Consider the following 24194-nt stretch of genomic DNA (forward strand, 5'->3'; position numbering starts at 1 on the left):
AAACATCCAAAACACATCACTTATCCAGTAGTAATTAGTCATTCAAGACTAATTTCTAATATTTATGGCCAAAAGCATTATTATAATCAGCATCCATTACTCCTTGCTGGAACTCCTCTCAGTAAGTATCCACATACTGACTTTAGTAATTTTCCTAAAATTGGAGACCTATACATAAAAGTCATAAGCTAAAACCACAGCACTGCTATGTAGCACTTGGCCTATGAGGATGACAGTCCCCGTTGTGATTTACATCATGCTGGACAGGACCAAAGGAATAATCTGCCAGGAGTGGAAGCCGCCCAAGGCCCTCACCAGATGCCCAATCTTGATCATTCCAGCCAGCAGAATTGTGAGCCAAATAAACCTTTTTTTCTGTATAAATTCCCCAACCTATATGTATTCCCATACAGCAATACAAAATGTACTAAGACAGAAAGTAACCTGCAAACAAATCATGGCCCAACCAGAGTATAGTAAGGAATTTTCATACCAATCTTGTGATGGTACTGGCTTCAACTTGCTCAAAATACACTAGCCTCATGACCGTGCTAGCTTTGACTTGCTCAAGATATTGAGCAAAGAAACTCCCGCTGAAAATGGCTGCTTGCTCTGGAGTCTGTAAAAAATAAAAATGGAATAAAATAAATAGTCTGTAGATTTTAGAAGGAAAGGGAGAGAGGCAGCAAGAAACCCTGGGTTGGGGAGTAAGGAGGAAAAATGTTACAGTACTTGTCTGCCTGAAGTGGAAGGAGCCTCTTAGTATTTGCACGTGTTATAAATAATATAATCGCCTCTGTGCAATCGGACAGTACTAATGGAGCCAGTGAAGTCTGCTGTATATAATATTTATTTGAAAGAGAAAATGATTTCATTTTCATTTTATTTCTGGTACAGCAAAGCATTCGAGTAGCACACGATGAGCCTTTCAATTACATGTTTAATTCATTCTGATGATTTGTGAACAGCAAGGAGATCTTAATCCTGGAGATTCTTAGTGAGAGTGCTGTTAGGTTAATATAGTTCTCAAAGGATTGGAGTCTACTTAACAACACTTCACAGAGGGAGCCATGGAGGAATAAAGCCCACCAAATGTCCAGCAGGCGATAGTAAAACTTTCCTCTGCCACGTGAGTTCCTCAGAAATGGCTCCACGCACTTCCCAAGCCAGGCAGCTCCCATGCTGAACATATACTCAGGACACTGCATCTCTCACATTTGTAATTAAATAATCATTTATGTAATTATTTTTAAATGTCTAGGTCCCACCACTAGAATGTAAACTCTACATGGTCAGAGAGCATGTTTTATTCCTCTCCAGAGCCCAAATAATGCCTAACTCATGGTAAGTGTTCAACACAATTTGGTGAATAGTCCTTTAAAACACTGCTTATTCTGGCAAAGTAAAAGTATATACATATACACTTAACATATATATGAAATAATATATATACACTTACTTTTTTATGTATGATGTAGAGTACATATACATTCACATATGTATACTTAATATAGATATGATATAATATTATAGAGCAATTACTATTTGTGATAGAAATGCAGAGTTATTGACATGAAAAAAAATCCATGGATTTGTTTTCCACATCGGGTTATAAAACCATATGAATGGCAGGGTATATAACATGTCATATATAAAAGTATTAGGTGAATGTGAGCGAGTTAGTTAACCTCCATAAGCATCATTTCTCATCTGTAAAAAAGGGACTAATAGCAATTCCAGGTATAAAGTACTGTTGAAATGATTGAATTAAAAAGTGAATATATAAACTAATGTATAAATAAATAAAATCTCAACACTGTGCCTGAGCTATACTAAGTGCATAATAAATATTAGCTTTTTGACAATTATTATTCCATTTTACAGGGAAGATAACATTTCTGTGTGTATATAAAAAATTCAAACTATTAATATCAAATTGTTATCATGAATATGATGGTGAGACTTTTAGATTTTTTTTAATTTTCTTTTTATCCATTTCTGTATTTTCTGGATAATAATTTTAATTTGAGGGAAAGTAATAACTTGTTTTTCTTCTGTAGCTCTAGCTAACTGACTCCCTAGTAAAAAGCAGAATATTTTAAAGATGGCTTTTCTGGAAAATGATCTTGGATTTATTTGAGATAAGAAGGTCAAATGAAGGTTTGAGATAGCTGATTGAAGAAGAGTGTTCACCTGGTCTCATTCCTTGAGATCCATTGAAATGGCAGAGAAAATGCACAAACAAAAACGAATTTTAACAGAAATAAGAAAACCAAGAGAATTGCCACTAGGATATCAGAACTTTGAGAATTTTCTAGAAAAAAGCAGGTGGAAACAGACTAAAGATCCACATGGAAATAACGACAAATGAGAAGCCCTCCAATAAAGGACTTTTTAAAAAAAAAAAGTCCATGATCAGAGGCAGTAGGAATAAAAGAAGAACTAGGAGATGGGCCTAAACACTGATTTTAAGAGAGTAAAATAACTGTGTCCATGTTCTTATAAAGCACCTAATGCTGCCTTTTGACCTCAGCTACTGCTCTGCTGTGTGGGAATTTTCACGCAGCAGACTCTCAGAGTAGACACTGGGGCTCGAACAAAGTAATTTCCCCAAGAATTTTGGACTGCCTCAAGGGAAGAAACAAAACTTCCACTGAAGACAAACTACTGGTCATCCTAAAGAAAAGCACAGCCAACCAGGGCCCATAACAGTTCTGCACTCCAAAACCACCCCAACACCTCCCATCTGAATTATATTCATTGCCAAGAGAAAAAAAAATTTTCATGTGCACTAGGAAAACATTTCTGAGCTATTGGTTCTGTTCATTGACAGACATTTATCTGAAAATATGAACTGTCATAATGTATTGTCAAACATTCAACAGAAATCAATCACCAATAGAATGAAGGGACAGAGAGATAGATGGAGGAATGGAGAGAGAGAAGAGGAAAGAAAGAAAACAATAGTTTCAGCATGTCTGGAAGAATCTCTCAACTCCAAAGATTAAGAGAAAATTCTAAACAATCAATAAGGAGGAAAAAATTAGGCTACATTCATAAGAATAAGGTTTCTCAGGAACTGGGATCTAGAGCGCAATGGAGCAATGTCTTCGACATTCTTGTGAAATATCATGATGAACCAAAAATTCCAGACTCTACTAGCATGTAAGTATCTGGACAAAATAAAGACACTTTCAGATCTCTGCATACTGAGATGTCTAAAACTCAGGCCAGGATTCCCTTCCTTTTACAAGAAAATGGCTCACAATTTATATGAGCATATATTAAAATGGAAATTGAATTTAAGAAAGAGAAGGGAATTTTTTTAATCATGGGTAAAAAAAATCATTGATGTATAGCAATGCTAAATAAATTTAAATAACCTGACTGTTAACCTTAAACAATTTTTAAGAGAGAAATGGAGAGTCACACACCAGGTCTTAAATGCGTGACTTGGAGGTGGCACACATGAGTTCTGCTTAGATCCCACCATTCAGAACTAGTTCACAGACCCATCTAACTGCAAGAGGCCAGGAAATGTAGGAAAGGACAGGAATACTGTATTAGATGAGTATTAAATGTCCTCACCATAGTTCACAATAATTTTATCTTCTCAATGGAACATACCTTTCAACAGCATGTTATATCCCCCTTTGACCATTTAACGGTTTTTATGTTGGAATCAGTTTTCTTAGAAATTAAGATTGGTCCATCTACCTTTCATGGTTATACATTCCTTTTATTTTCAATCTTTCTATGTTATTTTGTGTGTTCCTTGTAAACATCAAGTAACTGGAACTTGTTCTCTAAGTGTCTCTACCTTTTAACAGGTTATTTTAATCTAACCACCTTTATTTTGATAACTTTGTAACCGATACTTTGTAACTGATTATTGTTCTCATTCCTGCTATCTTATTTCATTTTTAATTTTCTTTGTTTAAAATCTTTGCATGTTTCTTTTTTCTTCTTTTTTATTTTTACTGATTAAAGAAATTTTCTGTTTCCTTTTCTGCGCTAGTGGTTTGGAAATCACATGTTCTATTTCCACTTTTCTCAAGATTAAATTTATGCTAAATATACATGCTTAAAATATTTTAATTAAATGTTGAAAAACATTTGTATTAATAAACTCTTCTTGAAACGAGACAAAATGCTTATCATGCTTCAATTCCAGTTTCCCTTTGCTCCCTCCTGTGTTTATTACCAACATTTGAAATTCTTTTTCTTGCTTTTATTATTATTATTACTTTAGAGTCAGGCCTGTATTTACTAATAAACCATTCTTAAAATTGCCAACTAGGTTTTATTCTAGGAGTACAACAAAGTTCAAATTTAGACCTTTTGTTACTGCAACTCACTATATTAGTAAAAAAAATTTGTTAACTTGATTAAAAAGAGTTATAGCAAATGTCATAGCTGAGGGTGGAACAGTAGAAGCATTCGATTAAAATTCAAACCAGAGAAAGATGATACACAGCATTATTCTAGAGGTTCTAATCAATGCAATTTGATGAGGAAAGTGAATAAATTCATAAGTATTGGAGAAAAAGAGACAAAACTGCCATTACTTTCAAATGATATGCTTATCTATTTTTTTAAACAATCAAAGAAAGTAAGTCAAAAAACACAAAAAACCAATAAAAAGGTTCAGTAAGGTAGCCAATTTCAACAAGATCAACAGATAGAAACTCAATAATTTTCTACATCAGAAAAACAACTTAATAGAAATTGAAATTCAATTTTTAAATCCCCAGAGCAATAAAAGCTATAAAATACTTAGAAATCACCAAATAAAGACATGCATAAACTTTAGGAAGAAAATGATTTTACTGAAAACGAATTTCCAAATGAATGAGAAGACTAAATTTTGTAAAATATTAATTCTCTCATAATTAATGTATAAACACAGCGAAATGCCAGTCAGAATTTCAACAGTCTTTTTTAACGGAACTTGAAAAGCTGAATATAAAATTCAACTAGGAGGGTAAATACATAAAAAATAACCAGTGAAAAATGACAATAATTCTGCAGTGTGATATTGGCTTGAAGGTAAATCATGGAACAGAATAGACAGTTTTGGAAACCAAATATAAATTTAGTACATGATAAAGAAAGAAGGAACTAGACAATACCTAATATTGGGACAAACAGCTATCCATTTGGAGAAAAGATATAAAATTAGAGTCTTATCTTGTACTACATGTAAGAATGAATCCTGTTTGGATTAAAGACCAATATATTAAAAAGTTATCAAAGAAAATTAACATAGGAATTTTATGATGTTGGAGAATGCTTTCCTCAGCAAAATACAAAAAAAAAGTATAAATAATAAAAGGAAAGGCTACTGATTTGATGACTCACAAATTTAAAACATCTCTAAGGCAAACACCATAAACAAACTTGAAAGAAAAGCAACAAACCAAAAAGAAATATTTGCATCATAATAAAGTTACTACCCATTCATAAACACTGCCTAAAAATTGGTAAGAACAATTTCTTTTAAAGGGAAAGGAGGCTGGGCTTCCTTTCGTTTTTAAAGAAAATGGCTCACACCTGTAGTCCCAGCACTTTGGAAGACTGAGGTTGGAGGATTGCTTAAGCCCAAGAGTTTGAGATCACCTTGGGCAACATGGCTAAATCCTGCCTCTACAAAAAACACAAAAATCAGCAGGGTGATTTTTACAAAATTACAAAAATTACAGGGTGCACACCTGTAATTCCACTACTTGGGAGGCTGAAGTGGGAGGATCACTTGAACCTGAGAGATCAAGGCTGCAGTGAGCCATGATCAAACCTCTGCACTCCAGCCTGGGTGACAGAGTGAGACCCTGTCCCCAAAATAAATAAATAAATAAATAAAGGAAAGGATAAATAATTAGGCAATCAAGAAGAAACAAAAATTGCAAATTAACATGAGAAAGAATATGCAACCTAACTAGGAATCAGAGAAATGAATATTAAAGCAATATAATATCATTCTTTTATCTCTCAGATCAGCAACATCTTAAAAGATTGATAATATTTATTTATGGAAAGAATATGGCAAGATGAATAAACACACGTTCTAGTGGACTTTAACTCAGTGCAGGCTTTTTGATGGCCAGCTTGATATTATCTGGTCAAATGTGTAGACATTGGGCTATTGTACTTCTGAGAATGGATCCTGTGAAATACACACATGGCCCAAACCAAGCCACATGCACTAGCACATTTATTGATCTTTTTGTATTAGGATGTAGCCTAATGTCCATCAATAGAAAAGTGGTTACAGCAGTTGTCCTGCAATGCAGTCACTAAGACAATTGAGGTAGAGCCATACGTACCCAGATGGAAAGATTTCTAAGACACGTTTTCAGAAAAAAAACAAATCAAGGAATAATAAATAGCTGGATCTCATTTATCTTCTTAAAGCTACATATATGTATGTTTTATATCTACATATAAATGCACAGAAAAAGGTCTGACTGACACAAATCAAATGGTTAGAAATGGTTACCTATAGGAGGTGCTTTGACTTATTATTGAATACAGTATATAATTGCACAGTATAAATTTTTACAGGAAGCAAGTATTCACATATTACTCCTATAATTTTTTTCTAAATTAAGATCAAATATCTTCAGACTTCCCTGTTTCAATGCTAGCTTTGAGAAGGAGCTCACATTCACACAGAGAAGGCCGCTAAAGGCACATGGCATTGTGAACAGAGCTGAAAATAGGCTCTGTGAACAAGAACTTTATTCCAAACTTTATCTTGCTTTCCTAGTTTCTTTTCCCATTGATTGTTTCTACCTGACCATTTTGCACATGTCTGTGTAAGTGCCCTTCAATCCTTACGGAGAATATCGGTAACTTCCATGAATAAAGAGTCCCAGCCTGGAGCCCTGGGATCTGGTACACACAGGCGCTCTTAGTAGCTGTGAAAGCTGGAATAAGTCCCGGCTTCTGCGTGCCGCGTTTTCTTCATCTGTGAAATGCAGTGGCTGCCCCTGTGCTCTCAAAGTCCCTTTCCTTTTCTTAGCCTTTAGGTTTTGTGTGCTCTGCTGGGTTACCTCTTCTCTCCACATCCTAAAGGCACTGCAACAGGAAAGTGTGACTGCTCAGCCCCTTCCATTAGCTCAGATCACTGAGATTCGACTATCTGCCCATGTGGGCCAGGGGCTGGTGAGGAATTAAGAATTCACACAGAAAATCACTTTCATTTCCCCTGCAGCATTATTCATTGGGGAGACACATCTCCAATAGTTTGTGCCCAAAGCCTCTTTATGACAGTCTAGGGTGGTTCTGGCACCAGCAGTCACAGTGACCCACCAACTCAAGCCAGGTGTCCCCTCCTGGGAGCAAACTGTCTCTGGTTGGCTTGCCTTTGTCAATAAAATAACTCCTGTCACACCACCAACTGCATTTGGTTCCATTTTCCTTTCATAGTTACATATTTTTCCCACAAGATTTACTTTATATAAATGATCTCACACACACACACAAGGATATGTACAACGTTAAAACTAATGGTACAACAAATAGCCATACAGACCAACTCTTGTCCCTCCCTCCTCCTCCACTGCCCTCAACCCTGCAATGTTACTGTTCTTCTTACCCAACTATGTTATCCAAGCTTTATTGTCATTATTAATTTTCTTGTTTTCCTTTATACTTTTACTAAATATGTAGAATTAATTATCTTTTAAAGGAAGAAAATTTTTAGAAATAAGGTTCTTAAGAGAATTAAATGAGACAATGCTTAAAGTGCTTAGCACAGTGCCTGACATGTTAAGTATTCAAAAATATCATCCATTATCATCGCTCTTTTATTTATTACTATTATTATTGTTAAGAGGGAGTCTCACTCTGTCACCCAGGCTAGAGTGTAGTGGTGTGATCTCGGCTCACTGCAACCTCTGCCTCCTGGGTTCAAGCGATTCTCCTGCCTCAGCCTCCCCGGGTAGCTGGGATTACAGGCATGCGCCTTCACACCCGGCTAATTTTGTATTTTGAGTAGAGACTGGGTTTCGCCATGTTGGCCAGGCTGGTCTCGAACTCCTGACCTCAGATGATCCACCCGCCTTGGCCTCCCAAAGTCCTGGAATTACAGGCGTGAGCCACCATGCCCGCCTATCATCACTCTTTTAAACTTCTGTTAATATAATGGAAAAGACCTTTTGTTCATTTAGTAATCCATCTCATTCATTTTTTAATTACCTACTATGAGTCATCTCTGCCATGCTAGATATTATAAAGCTATATGATTTGGATTTTTTAAATATTTTTAATTTTTATTTTTAAATACTTATAGACTCACAAGAAGTAGTAAAAATAGTCCAAAGAGGTTCTGTGTACCTATCACCCATCTTCTCCCAATGGTGCCACTTTGTACGTCTGTAGTACATTATCAAAACCAGAAATCAACACTGTCATCATACAATTCACTAGACTATTAGACCTTTCATTTTGCAGGGACTCATTTTTGGGGGGTGAGGGCATGTAATCCTGTGACATTTTAACCCATGGGTAAACTTGTGTCACCACTACCACAATCAAAATGTAGAACTCTTCTGTCATCACAAAGGAATTCACTTGTGCTACCCTCTATTTTTTGTTTTTTGAAATAGATCTCTATCACCCAGGCTAATTTCAAACTCCTGGGCTCAAGCAATCCTCCTGCCTCAGCCTCTCGAGCAGCTTGAACTACAGGTACACACCACAGGCTTAACTTGCCACCCTTTTGAGTCACATACTGGCCCACTTACCTAACCCCTGGCAACCACTAATCTGGTCCCCATTTCTATCTTTTTGTCATTTTGAGACGTTATATACACAGAATCATACAATATATAACTTTTTGAGATAAGCTAAGCAGTTTTTACACTCATGAAAAATAGCCTTACCTACTGAACCAGGATTTCTTGACTGGGAAGAATTTCTTTCTTTTTTTTCACATTAATCTACATGTTTTATTTTTGTGGGTACACAATAGCCTTTAGGTTAATAGGTATATTTATGGAGTACATGAGATATTTTGATACAGGCATGCAATGCATCATAATCATATTATGGAGAATGGGGTATCCATCCCTTCGAGCATTTAACCTGTGTGTTACAAATCATCCAATTATACTCTTTTAGCTAGTTTTACATGTATAATTACATCATTATTGACTGTAGTCAGTCACCCTGTTGTGCTATCAAATACTAGGTCCTATTCATTCTTTATATTTTTTATTTATTTATTTATTTATTTATATAATTTTTTTCCCATTAACCATCTGCCCCAACCCTCCCTCCCCCACAACCCTTCCCAGCCTCTGGCAACCATCCTTGGGAAGAATTTCTTGACTGGATTTATACTGGGGAGAATTAATTTCGTCTTCAGATCATGTAGAATATTTCATTTCTAAGGAAATCTGAGACTCTAATGATACCCTGAAAATAAAGGATTTAACCACTAAAATTCGCCAGATCATTGGAAGGTGTCCCTGAGGTTCACTGTGTAGATGGAGGGAGGAGGAGCAGGTGATAGCCCTCCTGGCCAGGACTAGACCTTCCTCACGGTCAGGAATAGGCTCAGAGGTAGACTCCAAAATTAATGCAAGAATATGTACTTGCTACCCATGCCGGACATGAATGAGCTTGGAAGAAGTTTGTCTATAAATGTGAGAAATGAGTTTCAAGTACTTTTATCAATTCCTCTCCCCGACTACTGACCAAAAAAGAAATTGTTTGCAAATTGCACAGCAGGCCAGGAAAACAGTCTGAAAACCCTTTCAATCAGATATTTTGGAAGGAGCTTGTCTAAAAACAACCCTTGCCAAGTTTCCAGGCTGCTCCTTTGTAAGCTCATTTTTGAAGATTTGTCACAAAGCAGGAACTGGAAGGAGAAACATGTTTTATTTTGTTATACAATGAAGTTCTTTGTCCAACAAATAGATGTGATAATATCACTGTGTTGGATACATTCTACCATTCTCCAAAGTGGTTGAGGCTGCTTTTTAAATTTTTGCACCTTCAGTCTGGTTGAGAGCACTGAAAGAATGGTGCTAAAAGCCTCTTTTCAGACACTTCAGGGGCATTCTTTTGTTTGAATTTACTTCCCCTTTCCCACCCAGTCCCTGGCACCAAACACAGCCTTGCAAATCAGCTCCGACTGGCAGGAGGAATGAAGTCAGCAGGAGTTGGTGCCAAGTTCCTCTTGGGCTCCATTCACCCAAGCCTCGCTAACCTTTTCTCCACATAGAAGGGGCATCTCCACTGCTCTCAGAAACACAACTTTGTACACACACCAAATTGCTTTTGGGGCAGTTACAGCAGAGATCCGCCCACTTTCATTTTACCTAGACTGTGTCACATGGAGCCAAGCACTTTGCAATTTACCACCTTTTCCCTCAATTTAATATTAGAAGTTCTATCTGATTCTGAGGCTGTTTTCTGGAAGGGCACTCCAAATGAGGAAACATCTCTGTAAACTAATGACAACAAAAAGGGTTTTATCTGACAAACAATTTACTGTCTCCTGCTAGATTAGAGCGCTCACTCACAGGAGCGCTACAGTTTTATAAAACACACAGAAGCATATGACAATGTAAAGACATGATTCCTCATGGTATTTCCCAGCTGTTGGTGCATACATTTTTAGGCACCACAACTTTGAATTCATTCGGCTGCATGATTTAGAGTCTTCCCAAGTGGGACAATTTTGCTGCCATCCCCCAACCTGCCCCTCAGGGACATTTGGCAATATCTGGAGATGTTTTTGATTGAATCAACCAAATGGGGTTGCTACAGGCATCTAGTGGGTAGGCGCCAGGGTTGCTGCTAAACACTCAGCAATGCACAGGACAGCCCCCATAACCAAACAAAGAATTATCTGGCCCCAAATGTCCAAGTGCTGAGGTTGAGAAATCCTGATTAAAGGAAAGCATAGGGCTTTTGATGTCAGATAATTCAGGATTTGAATCTGATCCTCAGCCTAGACTATCCAAGCTTCAATTCTTCTTCTTTAAACTTAAAATGATCCTATCCTACTTGCCTTACTGAATCACTGGGAGGATCGAATGAGATTAGAACCTGTAAAGAAAGTAGTACTTAGCAAACACTGGGTGATAAAAAAATATTTAAAAAAAAAAATCTTTCTTTCCTTTTCACTCCCTCCCTTATACTGTTAATACCTCCTTTGAGACTACAGAGTCTCAGCAGCTGTTTTTGTCTTCCTTATCGCTGGGAATCAGCATCGTAGCAAATATCTGCTCTGCTTTCTTGCAAACACTGATTCTCTGGTCTAGTGGGACTGGCTACCACACAGCCTTGATTCTCCCATCACAGGTGTGATGACAAGGCCCAGAGTATTCCAAGCCCTAACCACAAAGATGGTTTTCAGAGGAGAGACCACAACCCAAGCCTGACCAATCATGGCCACCCCAAGGACTATAGCTGGAGCCCTCAAGAAATAGACACTCTTTTTTTAAAATCTGGAATTAATCAGAAAACATGAAAACAAAATAAGCTCGTAGCTGCCAGTAGCTATCTTTGCCACTGGAAAGAACTGAATCAAGGCAGAATCGAAGTGCAGACATGAGACATGGTAGAGTCAGAGGTGGAAGGGGAGATGGGGTTCCCATGATAGCTTTCCATGACCTTTTAGCTTACATTAGTTTGAGTTAGGTTTCTGTGACTTGAAACTCAAGGATTTATGACTAATAGAGCTGTGTAGATGGGGTTAGAAAGCACAGGATGTCAGTATACTAACCAGCCTACAGATGTCTATTGAGTGCCATGCAAGGTCCTGATAAGGACAAAAGATATTATTCCTGTCCTCAAGATGTTTCTAATCTAGGTGAGTAAACAAATACCTAGCAAAAGGATACCGTTACAAGGTCGTGGAAATGCCAAGAGAATCACAGGCTATACTGCTGATAAATTGGCTGTGGGGAAGTGAGAGAGACATTTTTCTGTATTGGAAGAAACAGGGGACACTTTGTAGAGGAAGTGACTTCGTTGGCACCTCTCCCTAGCTGCCCAAGCCAAGAAGCTTCCCTTTCACTACCCCAGGCCACATAAGATGAGAACTGAAGAGGAATCTTACTCCTCCAAGGGCCTCTGCTCTTGTTGGGCTGTCACCACGCCAGACCTGGTAAGCCAGGACCTCTGTTCATTGGCCCAGTTACTACTCTCCTCCTGGGCATTGTCCACTACACTCCTATTGATCTACCCCCAAAGGACACAGCCCCTCCACGACCTCTCCTCTGCATTCCTACCATCCACACCATGTGTAGTGTTTCCTTGCCCCAGACCCAAACCCCTACTCCTAACTTCCCTTCCAAATCCTTCCATTGTTCCCTCCAGAGCCCTTACTCCAGTATCAGCAAATACCTACATCTCTCCTATTCTCCAAATGTTCTTTCACTCCTTTGCTATACCGAGAATCAGCTGTCTATTGAACACAACAATTCCTCTGAAACTCTGTTGCATTCTTCTCAAACCTCACAGTCAGGAGGTAATGTTATTCCCAGTGCTGCTTATAGGCAGTTACTGCTCCGCCCTCTGGCCAAGATCCCTGATCCTTTGAGGATCCAGCCTTCTGGTCCTGCCACCTCTTCTCTTCATTGCTGTCACCTACAGATCTCCTGGCTCACAGCATTTTTCTTCACCCAGTTCTTGCTCTCTTTCCCAGTGACTTCAACCCCTGCATGAAATTCTTATCCATCACCCTGTGTGTCCATCCCCTGGCATGGTCACCACACTGCTCAGCTCCGGGAGCATAAAGAACATTGTCATTGATGTGAATGGTGCCCACTGTAGTTTTTCATTGCACACCCCACACACGTTTATGCAGTGTCCCAGGGCCTTGATCTCATCTCCAGCTACCTTCTCTTCCCACTAGCTGAGCCACTGCCTCCTTAACCACACCCTTACCTCTGCATCTAACATTATTCGAGTACCCTCACAAGAAGTCTTTCCCTATGGGAAATTAGGAAATCCATGACCCTTTCACCTTCTATCAGTTCTTCCTGCTTTCACATCTTTATTAACTCATCCTGGAGTTTAGAGTCTATCATTACCAATTATTCCCTGGAAAAGACTCATAGTCTATTGCTGCCTTCATTCTATTCCACTTGGCTGATAAAACTCCAGCCCTGGAAGATCCAAATCACTGCTAACCCCAACTATTTATATCCTGGAAGCAGTATTTCCAGTGAATATCACAAACAGGACATACAGGATTTGCCCAAATCATGACACTTTCCTCTCTATCATCACACATGTCTCCTAAATCTTCCTTCTCAGTGCCTCCTGGGTACAAGCTCTTCTCTCAAACTTAATGTCTCCAATGAGGTCTGCACAGTATCATCAGCCACACAGACCACTGAAATAGCACAGAGTAAGTTCTAAAACACTAATATCATGTCACTCCTTTGTCACTGCTAAACATCTTCAACAATGTACACTTGTTATTAGGATAAAATCAGAAATTCTAATGATGTACACTTGTTACTAGCATAAAATCAGAAATTCTTATCACAGAATTGCATCACCTGCCCTGTTTATGTATCTACTCAAATTCCATGTTCCCCTTTCTCTGAATAGCCCTGTACAGTAGCCACTTTGACTTTTCTCAAAGTTGCCTTGCTCCTTTTAACCCCTAGAACCTTCTGACAAGCTGCTCCTTCTGTCTACAAGGACCCTCCCCGACCTGGCTTAGCTTATTCCAGCTCATCCTAAGCTCTCAGCATCAACACCTTGAACTCAGAAATACCTTCTCTAACCTTCCTTCCCCTACACAGCATGCACAAGGTCAAGTTACACTGACCAATGATCTCGTGATATACCATACTTAACCTTTAAAAACACTTATCACGAATTATCGCTTATCTCAACACTTACCACTTGTGTTACTAATTGTTTGAAGTCTACTTTCCCAACTAGAAAGTAAGCTCCATGAGGGACAGCAACTGAGTATTTTGTTCACTGCTCTATCCCCAATGCCTTGTACAGAGTAGGTGATCCATAAATACTTGATGAAGATGAGTAATTCACTGATTGAATGATAATATGAGCTTGGCCTTGAAAGATAAGCAGGATTCAGATGAACAAAAAGGAAGAGATTTTCATTAGCAATGTGCAGGGTGTGAAAGTGGATAATGAGCCAATCCATTCTTATTGAATGCCATTGAATGTGCAAGCTTCTTGCTAATGACTAGAAATTTCTATGCACATAACAGACAATAATGAGCTTGGAAGAGATATGTTTCAGAAACACCCAACTCCTATTTGTAGATACTTCTACCATTGTTTTGTCCAGAATGGACCTAGGAGTTAGAACTGGGGGTCCAACGGATATACCATATTGACATACCATATGTCAGTATCATAGGTCATATCATATAACAATAGAGTCAGTGGGAGAGAACCTTTCAGCATTTTTCAGACAGGAATATCTGCAACATCTCTGCTCAATTCCACAGGCAGGTAATCCCCAACAAAGAGATGCTGTAAAGCACTCACTTTAAAGGAGAAAGATATAGCCTCTTAGCTGCCCATACATAAATGTAGAAGATATAAACACATACCACTGTCTTCAACTTGAAGTGACACTAAAGAAAACACACAGTGTATGGCAAAAAATAGAAAACAGAAGGAGCATTAAAAATAGAAACAGAAAAAAAGATAGCCCTAGAATTGAAAATATGTTACAACACATAGTTCCATAAGATTTCTTTTAAAATGGCAGTGACTACCCTCTCATCCCACACTTCCCAGAAGCAAACACTTCCAAATCTTGTAGTGGATTATTTTGCCATTTGTTTCTATATCTCTAAGTAACAAGCTTATACTAGTCTACTACTTCTTGATATGTAAATTCAGAATTCTGTACTGCCTTCCAACTATCTAAATGAGGATTCAGCTCTTTTTCATTGCCATCAGTATCTGGCATTTACCCTAACACCATTTCAACCTAACACATACTTTCATTTTCCTGTCCTCTCAACAAGCTGTTCCATAATTCTGAGTAAATTGATATTAAATGCTAACATTATCATGACTATGTAAATAATATTCACCAATTAGGCTGGGCACAGCGGCTCACGCCTGTAATTCCAGCACTTTGGGGACACCGAGGCAGGCAGATCACGAGGTCAGGAGATTAAGACCATCCTGGCCAACATGGTGTTCTACTAAAAACACAAAAATTAGCTAGGCGTGGCACATGCCTGTAATCCCAGCTACTTGGGAGGCTGAGGCAGGAGAATCATTTGAACCTAGGAAGTAGAGGTTGCAGTGAGCTGAGATCAGGCCACTGCACTCCAGCCTGGTGACAGAGCAAGACATCATCACCAAAAAAAAAAAAAAAAGATTCACAAATTAATTATGTCATATATTGCTATTACTTTTCTTTGCCTGTACTTTTTGTCTTTTCAGGAGTTAATAATAGTCTTGTTTTTTATTTATATGGCTTTCTATGAACTTACCACTAAGTCATTAACTCTTCCCCTCATTGTGTAAATCTTCTCTGAATACATTCAGACATATTAACTATTCCTTCAGTTTTGTCTTCCTGAAGAAGTGTCTTCCTGAACTTTCTGATCTGCTCTGATCTGGGCAGGCTGCTCTCCTGACCTGCTGCCTTGATGCCATCTTGGAATCACCCACTGCCATCATCCTGGGGATTCTCTGGCCTTGCTCCTGTGTTGGATCCCATTTTTAAATTCTCAAGTCTTCCTCTTTCTTAGTTTGCTTCCTCATTTTGCAGAGCATCTGAGAAATGGTACCTGGGAGATCAATTTTTTGAGAAAATGCACATCTGAAAAATGTCTTTTACCTTAACCTTTATTTGACATTTTGGCTACATTTAGAATTTTAGTCTTTATATCACTTTCCAACAGAATGTTTAATGCTGGGCTCCTTTTCATCTGGATTCTGGTATTACTCTTGAAAAGTCTGATACCCTTCTACTCCTAGTCCTTATTTTTCTCTTTTGTATTTCTCTGGGAATTTTCAGGGTCTTTTCCTCATTCCTAGTTCTAAAACTTCACTATGACATGCTTTGGTGTGACCTTTTCTTCTAGTTATAAGTTACAGTCTTTTTCTGCTTCTTCATATGTCTAGTGATTTTTTAAGCCAGATATTGTTAATTTTATACTGTTAAGTGCTGGGTTTTGTACTATTCCTTTTAAGAGTGTTGGACTTTGCTCTGGAAAGAAGTTAAGTCACTTGCATATTAGTTTTATCTTTAGCAGCTTGTTTTTAAGCCCTTTTAAAGCAGATCTAGAGTAACACATAGCAATTACATAGTAATGCATAGATGTAGTTCTAATACATAGCACTTCTGTTATCACTACTGAATGGTCTGTGCATTCAGCTAGGCCATTTCACTCTGACTGATGTTAATCTGAATGGGTCTCAGCCCCATGTGACCTCTGAGAATATTTTTAGTTGACAGCTTCCCAATAATTGCTTTCCGCAGCAGTTGTTCTTTCCTAGCCTCTCAGAATTCCACTCTATGCGTGTGTCAAAAACTCAAGGAGATCCTTACGGGGATTTCTAGAACCCTTCTCTTTTGCTCCCCTCTCTCAGTTCTTTGCCCCACAGATTCCAGCTACCTTTCCACCCACCTGCTCCTTCCCCTCATTCCAACTCAACAAGGCTGCCAGTCTCTATTTGTTCTTCTCTGTTCTTTAGTCAAGAGGTCATACCCAGGCATAAGCCCGAGCAATCACAGGACTCACTTCATTTGTTTTTCTTCTCTCAGGGATCACAGTCCTATTCTTCCTATTGTCCAATATCTGAAAATAGCTATTTCATATAACTTGTTCTATTTTCTTCCTTCCTTCCTTCCTTCCTTCCTTCCTTCCTTCCTTCCTTCCTTCCTTCCTTTCTTTCGACAGTCTCACTCTGTCACCCAGGCTGGAGTACAGTGGTGCAATCTCGGCTCACTGCAGCCTTCACCTCTTGGGTTCAAGTGATTCTCATCCCTCAGCCCCCCAAGTATCTGGGATTACAGGTGCACGCCACCATGCCCGGCTAATTTTTGTATTTTTTGTATCAACAGGGTTTCACCATGTCGGCCAGGCTGCCCTTGAACTCCTGACCTCAGTTGATCCACCTGCCTCACCCTCCCAAAGTGCTGGGATTACAGGCATGAGCCACTGTGCCCGGCAACTTTTTCCATTTTCTAGTTGTTTTTGTCATGAAGACAATTGTGGGCTCTATTAGTCCCTCATGGCCAGGATAAGAAGTCTGGTGTGACCTTTTTAAATTCATTGTTTGGGTACTGGTTTGACACATTTAATTTACAAAAATATCTCTTTCAAATCTGGGAAATTTCTGTACATTTATTTAATAACTTTTCCCTTCTGTTTTCTCTGTTTTCATTTTTCTGACACTTCCAGTAGCTGGATATTAGACATTCTGAGTGCTCTTCTTTCTTGCCTTTGCTCTCCTATTTTCTCTTTCCTTGTCTTTTTATGCTATCTTCTGGATATTTCCTCAACTTTACCTTTCTAGTAAAATTATTATTTCTATCACAGTTTTATTTCTAAAAGCATTTTATTATTTTATGAACGTTCCTTTTTATAGTTCTCTGTTCTTATTTTATGGCTGAGCAAAAGGATGTTGTCACTTTGGGAAGCCGAGGCAAGCAGATCACCTGAGGTCAGGAGTTTGAGACCAGCCTGGGCAAAATGGTGAAACCCCGTCTCTACTAAAAATACAAAAATTAGCTGGGTATGGTGGTACGCACCTGTAGTCTCAGCTACCAGGGAAGCTGAGGCAGGAGAATAGCTTGAACCCAGGAGGTGGAGGTTGCAGTGAGCCACAATTGTACCATTGCACTCCAGCCTGGGTGACAGAGCAACACTCTGTCTCAAAATAAAAAACAAAAAGCAAACAAACAAACAAAAGAATGTTGAATGGTCATTCTGGATTAATCTTTATCACCCTGGTAGGGTCATTATCTTATTAATTTTTTGTGTAGGCAGTGCCTAGCATAGCATCTGAACAAATGTCAGTGAAATTGTTGAATATCTTGTATATGGATAGGCAGAAAGAACAGTGGAATATAAAAAGATCTGGGTTGGAGATCAGGTTTAGCTATTTACTAGCCATAAAGATCTTGATCAAGTGAGATTTTTTTCTCTTCAAGCCCTAGTTGTTTCATCATGGGAGTTGACTCCTTCCATGGCTGCTGTGAACATCAAGTGAAGTTCTAAGATCAACACACAAGTCAAAGTCTCATGGGGAAAATTACACTTGAGAAAATTCTTAAACTATGCATCAAGCACATCACACAAGATTTTATTTATATAGCCTTGGACACTTAAAATTGAAAACCACTCAGCTACATTTAAAGAAACAAGAGCAAAGTCTACATGTGGATGTAGTAAGTTTCATGAGCATCTGTTGTATTCTGCTTTTCCAATACTACCAAATCTCTAGGGCAGGCTTTCTCATTTCTATTGACACGTGGGACCAGATAATTCTTTGTTTTGGGGGACTGTCCTACACACTGTCGAATGTTTAGCAGCATCCATGGCCTCTACCCACTAGATGCCCACAGAAACCTCCCCCCTTATCCCTCCATCCTCACAGTTGTGACAACCAAAAATGTCTTCAGACATTGCCAAATGTCTGATGTAGGGGAGCAAAATCATCATAATTGTGAACCACAGCCCTAGAATAAGTGAGAATTAGGTTTTCTAAAGCCTTCTTATTTGCCTGTGACATTTATTCCATTCTTCTTTAATATTAAGTCTCTGAAACCTTATTACATGTCAATATATATGTTTGTTGTTCTGAGGATTAAATGATACAATGTGTGCAAAAACATCTAGCACAGGGCAAAGCACATTGATAAATATTTGCTGTCTTTTGTCAGGCGTGGTGGCTCACGCCTGTAATCTCAGCACTTTGGGAGGCCAAGGTGGGCTGAACACCTGAGGTCAGGAGTTCCAGATCAGCCTGGCTAACATGGAGAAACCCCGTTTCTACTAAAAATACAAAAAATTAGCTGGGTATGGTGGTGCGTGCCTGTAATCCCAGCTACTTGGAGGCTGAGGCAGGAGAATCACTTGAACAGGGGAGGCGGAGGTTGCAGTGAACCAAGGTTGTGCCATTGCACTCCAGCTTGGGCAACAAGAGCAAAACTCAGTCACAAATATATATATTTGCTGTCTTTGAATCTAAACCTGGCTTGGTCAGATTCACGGGCCCATCGCTTTTTGGAAAGCAGTAGAGAAGAACATGTCCACCTACTTCCAGTCTTTCCAACCTGGTATGTCCTAGCAGGGCCTCCATGGTGCAATGGGGCTACCTCTCATGCCCTGGGCCACTGTTCTCATCCTCTGACAGGGTTAGGTTTTAAGCCCACATGTAAATTAAATACACTGATCACGTGACTACAAGCTGTATGAAAGTTTTATAGACTTATTACTATTTGTGGCTTCTAAGCTTTTGCTCACAGCTACCTTCCTGTCTTCCTAGAACTCCTTAGTTTCTTAGTGAAGAGTTGCTTCAAGATCCTCAAATTTCCCAGCTCTATTTTTGCTTTAGTTCTGTAAGTAATCACTTTTGTTGTTATTTCACTCTTCTAATGTCATTTTACTTTTCATGACCTAATTTTGGACTGCAAGCTCCCAAATGAGAGTGGGGAGGGCCATAGCCGATGTGTCTTTGTATTTCTAAGAGTGCCTGACATGTGTCTTGCATAGATCCTCAAAAAAACATTTGAGAGATTTGTAGTGCTTTTAAATCATGTCTGCAAAATGTTTGACACCATCAAACGTGATGCTAGCTTAACGACTCGAATTTTACAAACAGAATGCAGGGGAAGTGATGCAATGTGTCTTCCAAGGCTGGGTCATAAAGGTGACAGCTCCTGCCTAACTTTCTCTTGGAACACGCACCTTGGGAGCTCTGAGCTAACATGGAAGAAGTCTGGCTACTCTGAAGACAACACACAGAGAAGTCTTACGTAAACAGAAAGATCCCAACGGAATAGAGAACCCCGAAATAAATCCGTGCATTTATGTTCAACTGATTTTCAACAAAGGTACCAAGAGCACCCAATGGGAAAAGGACAGTCTCTTCAACACATGATTTTGGGGGAAAATTGGGTATCCATATGCAAAGGAATGAAATTAGACCCTTATCTCACACGATATACAAAAATCAACTCAAAATAGATAAAGACTAAAACATAAGACCTGAAACTGTGAAACTTCAGGAAGAAAATATAGGGAGAAATCTCCATGACATTGATCGAGGCAATGATTTTTTTATATGACTCCAAAAGCACAGGCAACAAAAGTGAAAATAGACAAATGGGATTAAATCAAACTAAAAAGCTTTTGGCACAGCAAAGAAAACAATTAACAGAATGAAGAGACAACCTACAGAATGGGAGATAATATTTGCAAACCGGACATCTAATAAGAGGTTAATATCCAAAATATATAAGGAATTCAACTCAATAGCAAGAAAACAAATAAACTAGTTTTAAAATGGGCGAGGGATCTAAACAGATATTTTTCAAAAGATGCACAAATGGTAAAATAGGTATATGAAAAATTGTTAATATCACTAATCATCGGGAAAATGCAAAAACCCACAATATCATCTTACACCTGTTAGAATGGCTATGTATCAAAAAGATGAAAAATAACATATATTGGAGAGGATATGGAGAAAAAGGAACCCTTGCACACTGTTGGTGGGAATGTAAATTAATACAGCCATTATAGGAAACAGCATGGAGGTTACTCAAAAAGTTAAAAATAGAAATGCCACATAATCCAACAATCCCACTACTGGGTATATAGCCAAAGTAAATAGAATTGGTATGTTGAAGAGATATCTGTACTCTTGGAATGCATTGTAGCATTATTCACAATACCCAAGATATGGAATCAACCTAAGTGTCCATCAGTGGGTAAATACATAAAGAAAACATGGTACATATGTATAGTGGAATACTATTCAACCTTAAAAAAGAAGGAAATCCTGTCATTCGCAACAATATGGATGAACCTAGAAGGCAATACATTCAGTGAAATAAGACAGGCACAGAAAGACAAATACTAGGTAATCTCACTTGTATGTGGAATCTGAAAACGTTGAACTCATAGGAGCAAAGAGTGGAATAGTGGTTGCCAAGGCCTGGGTGTGGGAAAGGGCATGGAGTGATGTTGGTTAATGGAGATACAGAGTTTCAGGTAGATAAGAGAAATTAGTTCAAGAGGTCTATTGTACAACATGATGACTATAGTTAGTAACAATTAATTGTAGTTTTGAAAATCACTCAGAGTAGATTTTAAGTGTTCTCACCACAAAAAAATAATAAGTATGTGAGGCAATGCATACGTTAATTAGCTCAATTTAGCCATTTCATAATGTAGTCATATGTCAAAACATCATGTACACGATAAATGTATATAATTTTTATATATCAATTAAAAGAAAGAAAACAATCAGAAAGATGCCCCAGAAATGCTAGTGTCAGCTGTTTTAGTCTTTTCAGCATTAATCTCAAGAAACGTAAGTGAATAAGCCTTTAGATTATTCTAACACCAGTCTTTAAGCTACCCAACTGACATCCCGCTATCCCCGCTGAGCCCTTCTCAACTTGCACATTCATAAGCAAAATAAATGTTGTTTTAAGCCACTACGGTTTGGGTGGTTTGCTATGCAGCATTTGGTAACTGGAAGACATTGGATCCACCAGCAAGGAGCTATAAAATACCTGACCAAAAAGATTAGCCATTTCAAATACTAGAAGCTGAAAGGTCACTCTAATTGCACCATCTTATTTTGCTGTTTCCCTATCTGAGCTTTAGAAAGAGGCAGTGTTACCTTGACAACAAAAACCATCCAAAAGTCTCTGGGTTGACATATTATTAACCCTCACATTCCAACTTCCTGGGGATTTATATCTCACTTTTCCAAGCCATACTTTTTGTGCATGTGCTAGATTTTTCCAGCTAATGGTTTCAATGGCATTAATGATGAAATGTGGCTTTTTGCTAGACAGATGTGGAATATTTGTGCCTTACTCCTTACCAAGTGAACTGCAGAGATGATCTCATTAAAGTCTTCTAAAAAAAATTCTGCACAGCAATCAGACTCATTTTTGCTTAAAATTATGGGGCCCAAATGTAGAAATGGTTGCCAGCTTTCAGTCTTGCTAGGATGGAAATGGCATTGTGCACTGGGGGTGCTGTTGTGTACTCGTGTCTTTGGTCCACACTGATGCCCTAAACAGATCCCTTAGCCCTCTTCTGGCTGCACTTTTTTTCCTAGTTTCTTGTTTAAAATTCAAACTTGTCTGGCATTCACAAGCAATTTACCAGGAGCTGAACTTAAAAATGTAAACTGATGTCAGATGTTAGATTTATCTAAAATATCCAGGAAAATCAGAACATTGCATTTTAATGACTTGGCAGGTGGTCTATGATCATGATGAATTTCTTACTCTGGTTGACACATTTTCAAATGTTAATGTCCTCTCAAGGAATAAACTGTGTTCTAATGATTGAAATAATGACTTCGAAGGTGAGCATTCAGCTTATTATGGTTTCAAATCTTGGCACTGTGCACAGAGAGGTGTTAGGTTATGAACTCGACAGAGAAATAATTATGACCACGTAATGAAAAGGAAGAGGCTTTCAGAGAAGGGTTATGAAGAGGGCCTAAGTCATGAGGAACAGACTCCTTCTCAGGATGGAACTATCCTGAATCAAGTGCAACACAATGCAGAAGACACTGGATCAAGTTTCCTCAAAATTGCACCATTCACACTCACCAGGGCCTCAGTTCGTGGACACAATTTTCTTCTCTAACCCAAAAGGAGGAATCAGAGATAATTTTTTTCCTGTCAAAACTCAGCTCTCTTTAAGCCTAATGCTGAGTCCAGAAAGGCTGAAACTTGACAGCAACAGGGTGAGTTCTCAGCTTTTTCAACTCTCCAGGAGGAAAGGAGAGCAGACAACCTCCTGGTGACCAAACACACTTCTATCTGCAGGCTGACTGATAGAATTTATTTGAAAACAAATATAGAGTAACTGTCAGCACCAGGAGAAAGGAATTGGAAATATTCTCTGGAAGAGAATTATTGGTCCCCTATGGCATTGCTTCTTTACTTTAAGCCGTAGCTGATAAAAGTCTGCCCCTTGGCCTTGAAATTCCTAATTAAGCCCATCCTGTGCTATCTTCTTAGGGAAAACATGTATCTCAGTCCATTTAGGTGCTATAACAAAATATATTAGACTAGGTATCTTATATTAATAGACAAGATAAATTTATTTCTCACAGTTCTGGAGGCTGGGAAGTCCAAGATCAAAGCTCTAGCAGATTTGGTGTCTGGTGAGGACCCACTTCATGGTTCATAGACTGTGCCTTCTCCCTGGGTCCTCACAAGGTAGAAGGGGTGAGGAGTCTCTCTTGGGACTCTTTAATAAGGGCACTAATCCAATTTCTGAGGGCTCCACCCATAACCTAATCACCTCCCAAGGACCCAACCTCCTAATACCATCACCTTGGGGATTAGGATTTCAACATATGAATTTTGGGGAGACACAAACATTTAGGCTATAGCAATATGCAAAATGCTTCACCACAGAAATGCCATCAGTATGCTGCTAGCCACACTTATAATGATATGGCCAAGGCAGAGAGTCTCCTTTCTTTTCCTGAGATTAATATAATTTGAATGATATAGATGCAAACATTCAGCTGAGTGGCACTAAGAAAAAAAAGTGAGGGAAAACTGATTACCCTACTCCCAAATCTTGTTTTACGCCTGAGCACAGGCAGACCTCCAACAAGTCCTATGTATTAGTTTTCTGTGCTATGCAAAAAATGATCATGAACTTCGTGTCTTAAAACAGCACTCATTTGTTATCTCGCAATTTCCCTGGGTCAGGAATCACTTAGCTGGGTATCACTTAGCTCAGTATCACTCAGTATCACTCAGTATCACTTGGCTCAGTATCACTTAGCTGAGTTCTTTGCCCAGGGTCTCACCAGACCTCATTTCCATCTAGATGTTAGGGTCCTCTTCCAAGCTCACTGGTAGTTGGCAGAATTCAGATCCTCAAACTGAGGATCTGATCTGAGGCCCCATTTCCTAAAGACCACCTGTTATTCCCACCAAATGGTCCTGTGACAACCATGTGCTGCTTCAAGGCTGCACTAGTCAGGTCAGTTTCCCA

The sequence above is a fragment of the Mandrillus leucophaeus genome, unplaced genomic scaffold (genome assembly GCF_000951045.1).
Source record: "Mandrillus leucophaeus isolate KB7577 unplaced genomic scaffold, Mleu.le_1.0 Scaffold279, whole genome shotgun sequence".
Classification (NCBI taxonomy): domain Eukaryota; kingdom Metazoa; phylum Chordata; class Mammalia; order Primates; family Cercopithecidae; genus Mandrillus; species Mandrillus leucophaeus.